Below are 10,126 nucleotides of genomic sequence, written 5' to 3'. Positions count from 1 at the left end.
AATTCAGAGCTTCGGTTTTTGCATTATCGGTAATCTGTGAGTGCTTCTTATCCTTTCTTCAATGGCATCGGAAATTTTTGTTTTTGTTTTTACTATTCTCGCTATTCATTTGATTTTGGGGCTTGGCTTGGAGAAGTGGTGTGGACGCTAGCTAAGTGTGCTTCGTTAATTCAAAGCAAGGAAGACGAGGTGTACGAGCGGCTGCTTTGTATGGTTGAGGAGTTGGGTCTTTGGTTTAGGTCAGTGAATCTGATATTATTCTATTTTTAGAGTATTCTGTGTTTGGTTGCTGGAAAAATAGAGAAATTAGAAATTCTTAACTATTCAATCATTAAGGACACTAAAACTGTTTTACTCTCTCATGGTATTAGATTGCCGTTATTATCTAGAATGTTTGTTTGGTTAACCCAGTTTCAACTTCAAGGAGCAAATTTTTGGTTTGAAATGCAAGTTCATTGCCGAAATGATAAACCATGAACTTGTTCGAGACCATTAAGCATAGATACTTGCTGTGATAATGTTAGTTGTTTCTTTTCATTTGTTCATTAGGAGTGACCTGCGTCCAAAATCTACTTGCTTCTTGCATCATAAATAAATTGAATGCATTGACAATGTTATGCTATTCGGCTATTATTATTACTTGAACTGTTATATCCTGCTAATGTTGTTAGAACTAGTATATTAGTTGATATGAGTTGGCTCCTAGAATTCATATTTTTGAATCAATTGCTGGATCCATATGACAAAGATTTCTCTTTTAAGTTAATAGTGTTACTAGGATAGATAGCAGATGCTTGTTGTCACATAATGCTAGATTGATGGGGATTGCGCAGGAAGATGATTATGTTATTCCACTACATCAATACGGCAATTTGATAATATGTTGTCACTTTGTGATACTTATTCTTTATATCCATCATATTCTTGTCAATATGAGTGTTAAGGTTTTGTTTGATATGGTTATTGCATTATTTCTACCCCTCTGCAGCATAATTCCATATGATCCTAGTTTAACATTTTTCTATGAGTTTCTCTGAGTGTCTACTATGTTTTAAGTAGCTTGTGAGAAGCACTTCTACTAGTGCTTCTTAAATTGATTGCTTTACGGGTTGAAGGAAACTTGTGCAATTTTTTATTTTCTCAAAACTGAAAAATTAATGCAGTCTTTCCAACTACTCTGGAGAAACTCGTTTGTAAAACATAAAAATCTAATTGGCCTTCTGCATTCGATTTCTGTTTTGTAGAAGTATTCTGTATGTGCTTAAGATGAGGTTATCTATTAAACTTAGAATAGTGGAATGTTTTAAACTTGTGGGTTTTCATGGAGATGTTGTTTAAAAAGATTTGGACACATGTCCATTTTATATTCACTACACCAAAAACTGCATCACACAACACTAATCACACAACGGAATAGAAATTATCCGTTGTGTGTTTAAGTAAACTCGATTGTACAACGGTATTAGTGATGTTCTGTTGTGTGAATGTCAATAAAGTGATAACTTTTTTATCAGAACTACATTGCACAACGGAATTAAGTATTGTCCGTCGTCTGAGTCTTAAAAAATTTAGCGGCAGATTTCCCTCCACTTTGGAGTCTTGGTTGCCTCTTGAAACACTGAAATTTGGGGTACTAGGTACAACGGATTTCACTATTTTCGTTGTATGATTAAAAAACTTAGCACCAAAGTTTGAGGAAGCTTGCTTGAATGTCTTCCCCTAGATAGGCTTAGTGCAAGCTGTAGAAATTATACAACAGAATTAAGATTTTCTGATGTGTGAACTTGGAACTGGGCGGCAACATTTTGAGCTAAAATGCTATAGGCGCCATGTTTCCCTCCATGATTTCCCATTTTGATTTTTAGTGCGACACTCAGACGACAGTTGGGTGAGGTTTCTGTTGTGTGAGTAACTTTGACAATTTTTTTTCTAGGTTTAATTGCCATGCCACATTGTGGTGCAAAAAAACACAAAGAGAGAAGGAAAACAAAACCTAGCACGACATACAAAGACTCTCAACCCTCTCTCTCGAATAGCCTCCCCGAAACGCCTCTCTTTCTCTCTCATGAAACCTCGATCTCTCTCGTGAATCTTTTAGTCCTCCGCGAAAGCTCTCTGTCTCGTGAAACCTCTCTCGGCCCTCTCTCCCCAGTTGTGTGGAATTTCAACCCTCTAAATCCCTAAATCCTCCACCTTGACAGGGAGCCGACTACGATGGCCTCGATTCTCAAGCCGTCCAATGGGGTGAGATGGGAAGACGATGGCAATGAGCAATAGCGGCGGTGGCGTTTCTGGATAGGCAGAGGGCTCACTTCAACAGTGTTTTGAGAGCTCTCTCTGCGGGAAATTGGGGTTCGAATTTGTGCTCGCTCTTCACTTCTCCAAACCCGCCTTCAACTCCGTCTACCTAATGGATAATTGAAGCTCCGCTTTGCGTTACCCTCCTCTCTCTCTCTCTCTCTATGTCTAAAGATCTAAATCAATTCAAGGCTTCTCAATCTGGTAAGGTCCCTATCTCCAACAAATTTGCTGATTTCGGTTTATTCCCTTCCCTCCTCTCCTTTTCTCCTTGCTGACGACGACCTGAAACAAAACAAATCCAACGAGATAAAGGCGGTTCCTATTGCCAATGGCTTCTTCAACTCTCCGGCCACTAGCAGTAATTATTCCTCATTTCAAGTCTTTGTTCAGTTGGTTCCCTTGATGCTAGACAGCAAGAGCTCCCATTCAATCATTTTAGGGGCACTCGTGGGCTTCAAAGATTAAGAGATTAGAGTTCAATTTTCAGAGAGCTCTCAAATTACCCAGTTCGTGGTGAGTCTCAAATTCATATCTTTATGCTATTCTGCTTGTAAAGATTTCATCTTTTCATGTTTTTAGAGAAATTGGGAGCTGGGTTTGTTTATTGTTATGCAATTTCTGTGGTGGGTTAGTGATTTCTCAAGTTGGGTTTCTTAGGATCAGCTTCAAGATCACACCTTTTATGCTTTTCATGCTTATGAGTTTTCATGGTGGTTACTGATTAGACTGTTTTGGATAGGAAAGAAGAGTTGTGCCAAAGAAGAGGCCCTGATTTTTCAAACCTGTGTTGTGTGAGCTTGAGATGTCTGCATCAATGTGCTAGTAGTGATTGCTGTAAATTGTTGTGAAACATGGCTGAAATTAGACTTACAAAGGTAGAACAAGGCCAAACCAAGATTAGAAATGTTCCGATTGCCGTAACCCCAGAAGGTTTTTGGTGTTGTCCTTCTCCTTTTGGTAGGCTATCTTGGTTGCTGCATATGCAGCTCAATCACAGGCAGGCACAAAAGAGCTCACCTCAAAGGTACTTCACTATCAAATGCCTTGATATTTTGTTATATTTCTGTATTCATCTTACATTGTATATCAATTCATTAGAAACACTTAAGGCAGCATATAAAATTTTTCATCATTAAAATTAAAACCAAGTGCCTGCTTGGTAACATTAGTCATCATTTCAAATTAAGGATAGAGAAGGAAGATGAGAGCATGGAAACCAAAGATGTCAGAGAAGGAGAAAAAGATGTGCATAGACTGATTATAAAAATCGCAATAAACTAATAACAGTTCTAATAGTTTTATCCCATCTCATCTATGTTCCCTCTGTCACATATTTCCAAGGAATGGACTACTTTGTTTATTCTCTCCTCTGTTGTGTTTCTATTTCCCTAATCTTTTTCTGTTGGGCTGCATTCTGATTAGATGATGGTACTTCGCAGGGATGGAAAATAAAATACAAGATACTAACTCTCATGGAAGAGAAACAGTTGACTTTTAACCACGCTTAGAGGTAATCTGTCCTTTCAAATTAAAGCTTTTTAATGCTTTAAACCTTTTGAGTACTCTTAAATCAAAAGTTAATTAAGAAAGAATTATACTGGTAGCTTTTAAAGTAATATTTATTATGAGTCATATCAGTATGATCAAAAGAATCCCTACTGCAGGGTCTGTTGACAGAATATCAGAAGAGATCAGAGACGAGAACTTCTCCCTCTTGCCACCTGTCCTGTCTTTCAAAATCGAGTAATAACTATATTCCTTTGTCTTTCATATTTATGTCATTGTTATGGTTAATAATGGAATGTGCAATACCTTATATGAATAATATAACTCCTCTCCTTTTCTCCTTGCTGACGACGACCTGAAACAAAACAAACCCAACGAGATAAAGGCGGTTCCTATTGCCAATGGCTTCTTCAACTCTCCGGCCACTAGCAGTAATTATTCCTCATTTCAAGTCTCTGTTCAGTTGGTTCCCTTGATGCTTGACAGTGAGAGCTCCCATTCAATCATTTTAGGGGTAGTCGTGGGCTTCAAAGATTAAGAGATTAGAGTTCAATTTTCAGAGAGCTCTCAGATTATCCAGTTCTTGGTGAGTCTCAAATTCATATCTTTCTGCTATTCTGCTTGTAAAGATTTCATCTTTTCATGTTTTTAGAGAAATTGGGAGCTGGGTTTGTTTATTGTTATGCAATTTCTGTGGTGGGTTAGTGATTTCTCAAGTTGGGTTTCTTAGGATCAGCTTCAAGATCACACCTTTTATGCTTTTCATGCTTATGAGTTTTCATGGTGGTTACTGATTAGACTGTTTTGGATAGGAAAGAAGAGTTGTGCCAAAGAAGAGGCCCTGATTTTTCAAAACTGTGTTGTGTTATTGAATTGCTGATTTTGGTTTATATTTAGTAAATGTTGCTTTCAATTTGTATGAGACTTGCTTGGTCGGTTGCGTTTCTGATCGGACTGTGTGTTTCCTTTTGTAAATCCTTATAGATCTGTCCTTGTTTATCTTTCAATTGGGAAAATTGTTAAGAACTGAGTTTGGTAATTATTCTATCCGATTTTATTTTTACTCATAGAAAAATCATTTGGATTAGTTTTAGATTCAAAGATTTTGTCTGCATTTTATTGAAATTCTGTTCTCTGAAGAGGTTATTCTAATTCTAATTCAAGGAGTGTTTCTGGTGAAGCAGGTTATCAGTAGAAGAGATTGTTTTTTATAGCAATCATGTGTTCGAGCAGTGGAATGAGAACCGACCTGTGCCCAGGTCTTGATGTGTTCAGAAGCACCACTATCAACAGGTCACTTTGATGTCATATGTTGCTTATTTTGGTTGTTGTCATTGTATTTCGATGGCAAGTGTTTGCATAATGTGATAGTATTTACAAGAACTCTGGTATTGTTAACTATAGGTCTCATTGTGAAATTATAATCATTTTCCTTCCATCAGTTTAAGGATTATGATACCAAGAACTCTGGTATTTTGAAAGAAATCTGCAGAAACTGTCCTGCAGTACAGCCTTCTTTGGTATTTCTTTTTCCTGACTTATTGACCTCCAAATGACCTGAATTTTTGATATGTTTTACTTCTGTTAGTTAGCAAAGGATCTGGAAAGTTTCATCGCATGTCGACATAAACTGAATGTTCTGTGAATTTTCCAAGTTTGGTCTGTAATTGAGAAAGTTCCAAAATTTTAAATGTTCCTCTGATTTTCTGTTGAGATTTGAACTTCTACTTGAATCATTTAAGTTCTGGTTTTTCTGTACATTGAACTAGACATCCCAATGCTTGTTTGAAAACTGATTCCTTGTCATTTGGATTTGCAATGAATTTTTGGTGAATTTTCTAAGTTGACCATGCTGCTGAGAAAGTACGTGTGGAGGTATTCATAGACTCTTTCACAGGGAAGAGGACACTCGAAGTAGCGGGTTGAAATTGTCAATATTCCTGCTGCTAATGTAGCCTCAATTTGGTTTTAGTGTTGCAAAGAACGTCAAGTGCAGACAATCTTGAGGTAAAGAGATCACTGATGCTCTTTAGTATTCATTAAGAAAATAAAGTCAGCAATGTTTTTTTGGACACTCCTATTAGTTTATTACCTTCTGTTTTTACTTGGTGAATGACATCCTCTGTTTGATTAATAGGATCAATGATATCTTTTGCTATACTAGATGAATCACTAGTACATTCAAACAATTGATACCTTGGACAAAAGAATAGGTCAGAACGTACTCTTATCTTGGTGTGGTATGTAAGTGATCAGTGCATACTTTTTTCTTTGTTGCAAGTGATTGCTCTCTTGCATTTTATACCTATGGCATCATACTTTTAATTACTGCCAGAACGTTACTCTCTGTTTCTTTCTTGCTTGTATATTATAAATTGTTTAATTCTAAAATGCTTGTATATTATGTACATAGTAAGACATTATCCCTTTTGTTTTCATTGCATTTGTTAATTGTGTCAGGAACTAAATGGTGGAATGTTGCATAAAGAGTCTTTGGGAGATCGAGCGTGGAGTACAAAGCAATGCAGCAAGCTATATTTTCTTTCATCATGTAAAACTTAACCAGGAAACTTAAATGCTTTTTAGTCTATGAGATGTATGAATGCTTTAGCAATGTTCCTTAAATTCAATATTTGATGAATTGATGTATCACAATGATTTTGGTACAAATGTTGATCATTTGATGGTTTGCATTCAATTTGTATTCCAATTGTTCACTATTAATTTATATCCATTCAAAATTTGGATATTCACACAACGCAATTATATATATCACACAATGGATTTCAATAAGTTATGTCGTCTAGTTTTAAGCTCATACAACAGAAAATACTAGAACACAGTTATCTTACTTTAAATCACACAACAGTTAAACTACAAAACCGTTGTATGAAAATCTCAACCCACAACGGCAAAAAAGCAAATTCTGTTGTGTGAACTGCTGCGCATGGGTGCGTCCGGCATCTGTCGAGTTCTTGGACAACGGTGTTAAGAAATATACATCGACTGACTTTGTATCATACAATGGTGAATTCACCGTCGTCTGATTTTTCATCAGACAACATCGAGATAGACGACGGTGAGTCTTCAAATCAGACGACGTTTTTTCACCGTCGTGTGATGCAGTTTTTGATGTAGTGATTGTAGTCCACTTCAAACATGAATCAGATTATCTACTTAGTCGAAAGTAAGATAAAATCCCAGTTGCTTTTTATATACTCCCAGTTGCTTTTCATATACCTGTCTTATAACTTTTGTCATCATAGCTTTCACCACCATTTCTTCTAATGTGCTTATATTGCTTATATTGGTATCACTTAAGATCTTCGATAAGCCTTGTTAACCCACTTTGGACCTTCATTGACTCATTATGGCAGGTTCTTGGCCCAGAAATGTTGAAATCAGAATTGCAACATGGTGGGTTAAAATGTGGGGGTACTCTGCAAGAGCGTGTTGCCAGGCTTTTTATGCTTAAATCTACCCCATAGAGAAGATTCCAAAGAAGCTGCTGACAAAGAAATGAGTACGTGATGTGCTTCATTTAACCCTTTATAGAGCAAGTTTCTCCTTCAATGTATGAATAGCGGCTGAATTGTGTAACTATATATTTGAATCTATAAGGTTCCTAGTTGTTGACTATGTACTATTGTGTACCATTATCCTTCGTGGATAATGTCGGTGGTTGTACACTTTTTTGTTTGACGTATAATGAATGCAATACTACAAGGATTGACAGTGACATGATCAGTGACTTGGCTAAGAATTGACAGTGACTTAGTCAGAGATTGACAGTGACTTGGTTAGAGATTGACAGTGACATGGTAAGTGACATGTAACTTGCCTAGTGACATGGTCAGTGACTTGAGGTTAACAGTAACTTAACCAATGACATAGTTAGTGACATGTAGCCAATAACGTTGCTAGGAATTGACAGTGACATAGTCAATGACTATGTCGGTTACTTGAGATTAACAATAACTTTGCCTGTGACATGACCAATAACTTGGCCAGTGACTATGTCAATGACTTAAGGTTAACAATAACTTGGCCAAGACATATCTTATGACATGGCAAGTTACATGGTCAGTGACATGATTAGTTACATGGTCAGTTACAAAAGTAGGCTATGTCACTGGCCATGTTACAGTACAAACTAAATTTTAAAGATAGTCATGTATCATCTCCACTCAGAAAAGCTTAAATCTTCAGTCAAATCAAAAATTGGAATTGAATTGTTTTGTTTCATAATCAAATGCAGAAATAATTATATCATATTCGACTTATAATTTCAAATTGACAGTGACTTGGCCAGGAATTAACAGTATCATGGTCAGGGACGTGTATAACAATGACATGGTAAGTGACATGTAACTTGCCTAGTGACATGGTCAGTGACTTGAGGTTAACAGTAACTTAACTAATGACATAGTCAGTGACATGTAGCCAATAACGTTGCTAGGAATTGACAGCGCCATAGTCAGTGACTATGTCGGTTACTTGAGATTAACAATAACTTTGCCTGTGACATGACCAATAACTTGGCCAGTGACTATGTCAATGACTTGAGGTTAACAATAACTTGGCCAGGGACATACCTTGTGACATGACAAGTTACATGGCCAGTGACATAATTAGTTACATGGTCAGTTACATGATCAGCTACATGGTCAGTTACATCAGTAGGCTATGTCACTGGCCAAGTAACTTACAATGTATGTAACTAACCATGTCACTTACAATGTATGTAACTGACCACGTCACTTACAATGTATGTAACTGACCATGTAATTGAACATTAAAAATGTAAAACTCGAAGCATTAAAAAAAAAAAACAAATGATTCATATAGACAGATTTCCTATCACAATTGTCACAAGGGTTGAAACAGCGGTAATGAAGATCGGAATAGATTCAAATTCTACTACGTTACAAACTACAAAAAATGTAGCTAACCACCACAGCAACATTGAATGACATAATTTGTCTAGGCAACCATTTCACAATAGGCAAAATGAGGAGCAACAAGTTAGCTTCTTTTCTCTTTAACTAGGCAGAATAACAATCTTAAAGGGGATGCAACACCAACAAAGGATATTATTGCTCTGAAGATACTCTATTAGCAGAACAGGAAAACAAGGGCATGTGCGGGAAGACCCCCAATCTTATAGCTTGGAATCCTGGCAGATTTTCCTTTCCTGAGGCCTAATCTTTCCCAAAACATCAAACCTGAGCATTTGCTTTCTATAATACCTAATTCATTGACACCACAATAATGCAACATTATAATCACATTCAATTCTATAGTTTTATTTCCACAAAAGCGACACACATTGATAAAACTAAATCATCTTTCATTTTCCAGAAAGAAATGTGACCGTTATCATTTGCATTATTCATCTTACTTTTCCTCAGCAAGTATCTAACAACAGACAAATATACCAAACAGAAGCTCATGTAATTGACAGATGATGGATTTCTTTCATTTGAAACATCTGTACAATTTGAGTAAATCTGAACTCTCATTCAAACCATGCTGATTTCTATTTCATAACCAAAAAATGTTCTTATTTATTATTATTTAATGCTCATGACAGGAAGAACATGAGAGGATTATAAAGCAAAGGGAAAATGCTAATTCAGGACTTCCATGGGAAGAATACAAGTCAATGAAATTCACATTGCAGGTGATTGAGTCTCTTGCCTACAACCTACGATAAGAAACAGAAAAATAGAAAAACAGAACAGTTTAAATGCATACATTCATTTGAATTTTGAAACAAATACTAACCCTTAATATCCAATGCAATACCACATGATTGAAATCCAAATTTTTACATCTCTTGCCTACAACCTACGATAAGAAATATGTTAAGAGAAATAAATAGGACCTCAGATAAGAAAGTTTCACTAAACAGTGATATTGTAAAGTTAACATGTACAATATGAAGCTGGTATCCTTTCAAGTTCCATGCACTATCTCTGCATAGAAGACAAACCGATTGGTATACACACAGACACACTCTTGTATCCAATAATTTCCTGACGATTAGCAAAATGAAACCTATAATTCAATATCAATTACAGATTGAATTTCCATAGAATCAATAATAAAAACAAATTAACAAATCACATCGTGTTGATATAGAACTAAGCATCCTTGAAGTATTAAATCAAAATACAACGATGAAATATCAATTCAGATAATTACCGGGGGTTCTTCCTCGAGAAGGCCATAGAATGTATCGAGATCGATCGACATGTCCTCGCCGTCGAAATCCTCAGCGGCAAATCCATCGGCGGCACTCCAATTAGAACTCTCC

At 36.3% G+C, this 10,126-nt stretch overlaps 1 long non-coding RNA gene across 8 annotated transcripts; it reads left to right on the top strand.

The window, feature by feature from the left end:
* The first annotated feature begins 1,374 nt into the window (after window positions 1–1,374).
* On the top strand, window positions 1,375–6,505 carry LOC133741413 (uncharacterized). 8 transcript variants are annotated; one of them, XR_009861903.1, is made up of 8 exons: window positions 1,375–2,814; window positions 3,041–3,325; window positions 3,741–3,811; window positions 3,966–4,393; window positions 4,992–5,100; window positions 5,705–5,814; window positions 5,945–6,020; window positions 6,268–6,505. It is a non-coding gene; the product is annotated as an uncharacterized LOC133741413 (long non-coding RNA). The 8 variants fall into 8 exon arrangements; XR_009861900.1 differs by lacking the exon at window positions 5,945–6,020 and having other exon boundaries at window positions 3,966–4,238; window positions 4,320–4,393; window positions 4,992–5,814; XR_009861902.1 differs by lacking the exon at window positions 5,945–6,020.
* The last annotated feature ends 3,621 nt before the right edge of the window (window positions 6,506–10,126 follow it).

The sequence above is a fragment of the Rosa rugosa genome, chromosome 3, assembly GCF_958449725.1.
Source record: "Rosa rugosa chromosome 3, drRosRugo1.1, whole genome shotgun sequence".
Taxonomy (NCBI): Eukaryota; Viridiplantae; Streptophyta; class Magnoliopsida; order Rosales; family Rosaceae; genus Rosa; species Rosa rugosa.
This window is presented reverse-complemented; position numbering and strand designations above follow the sequence as displayed.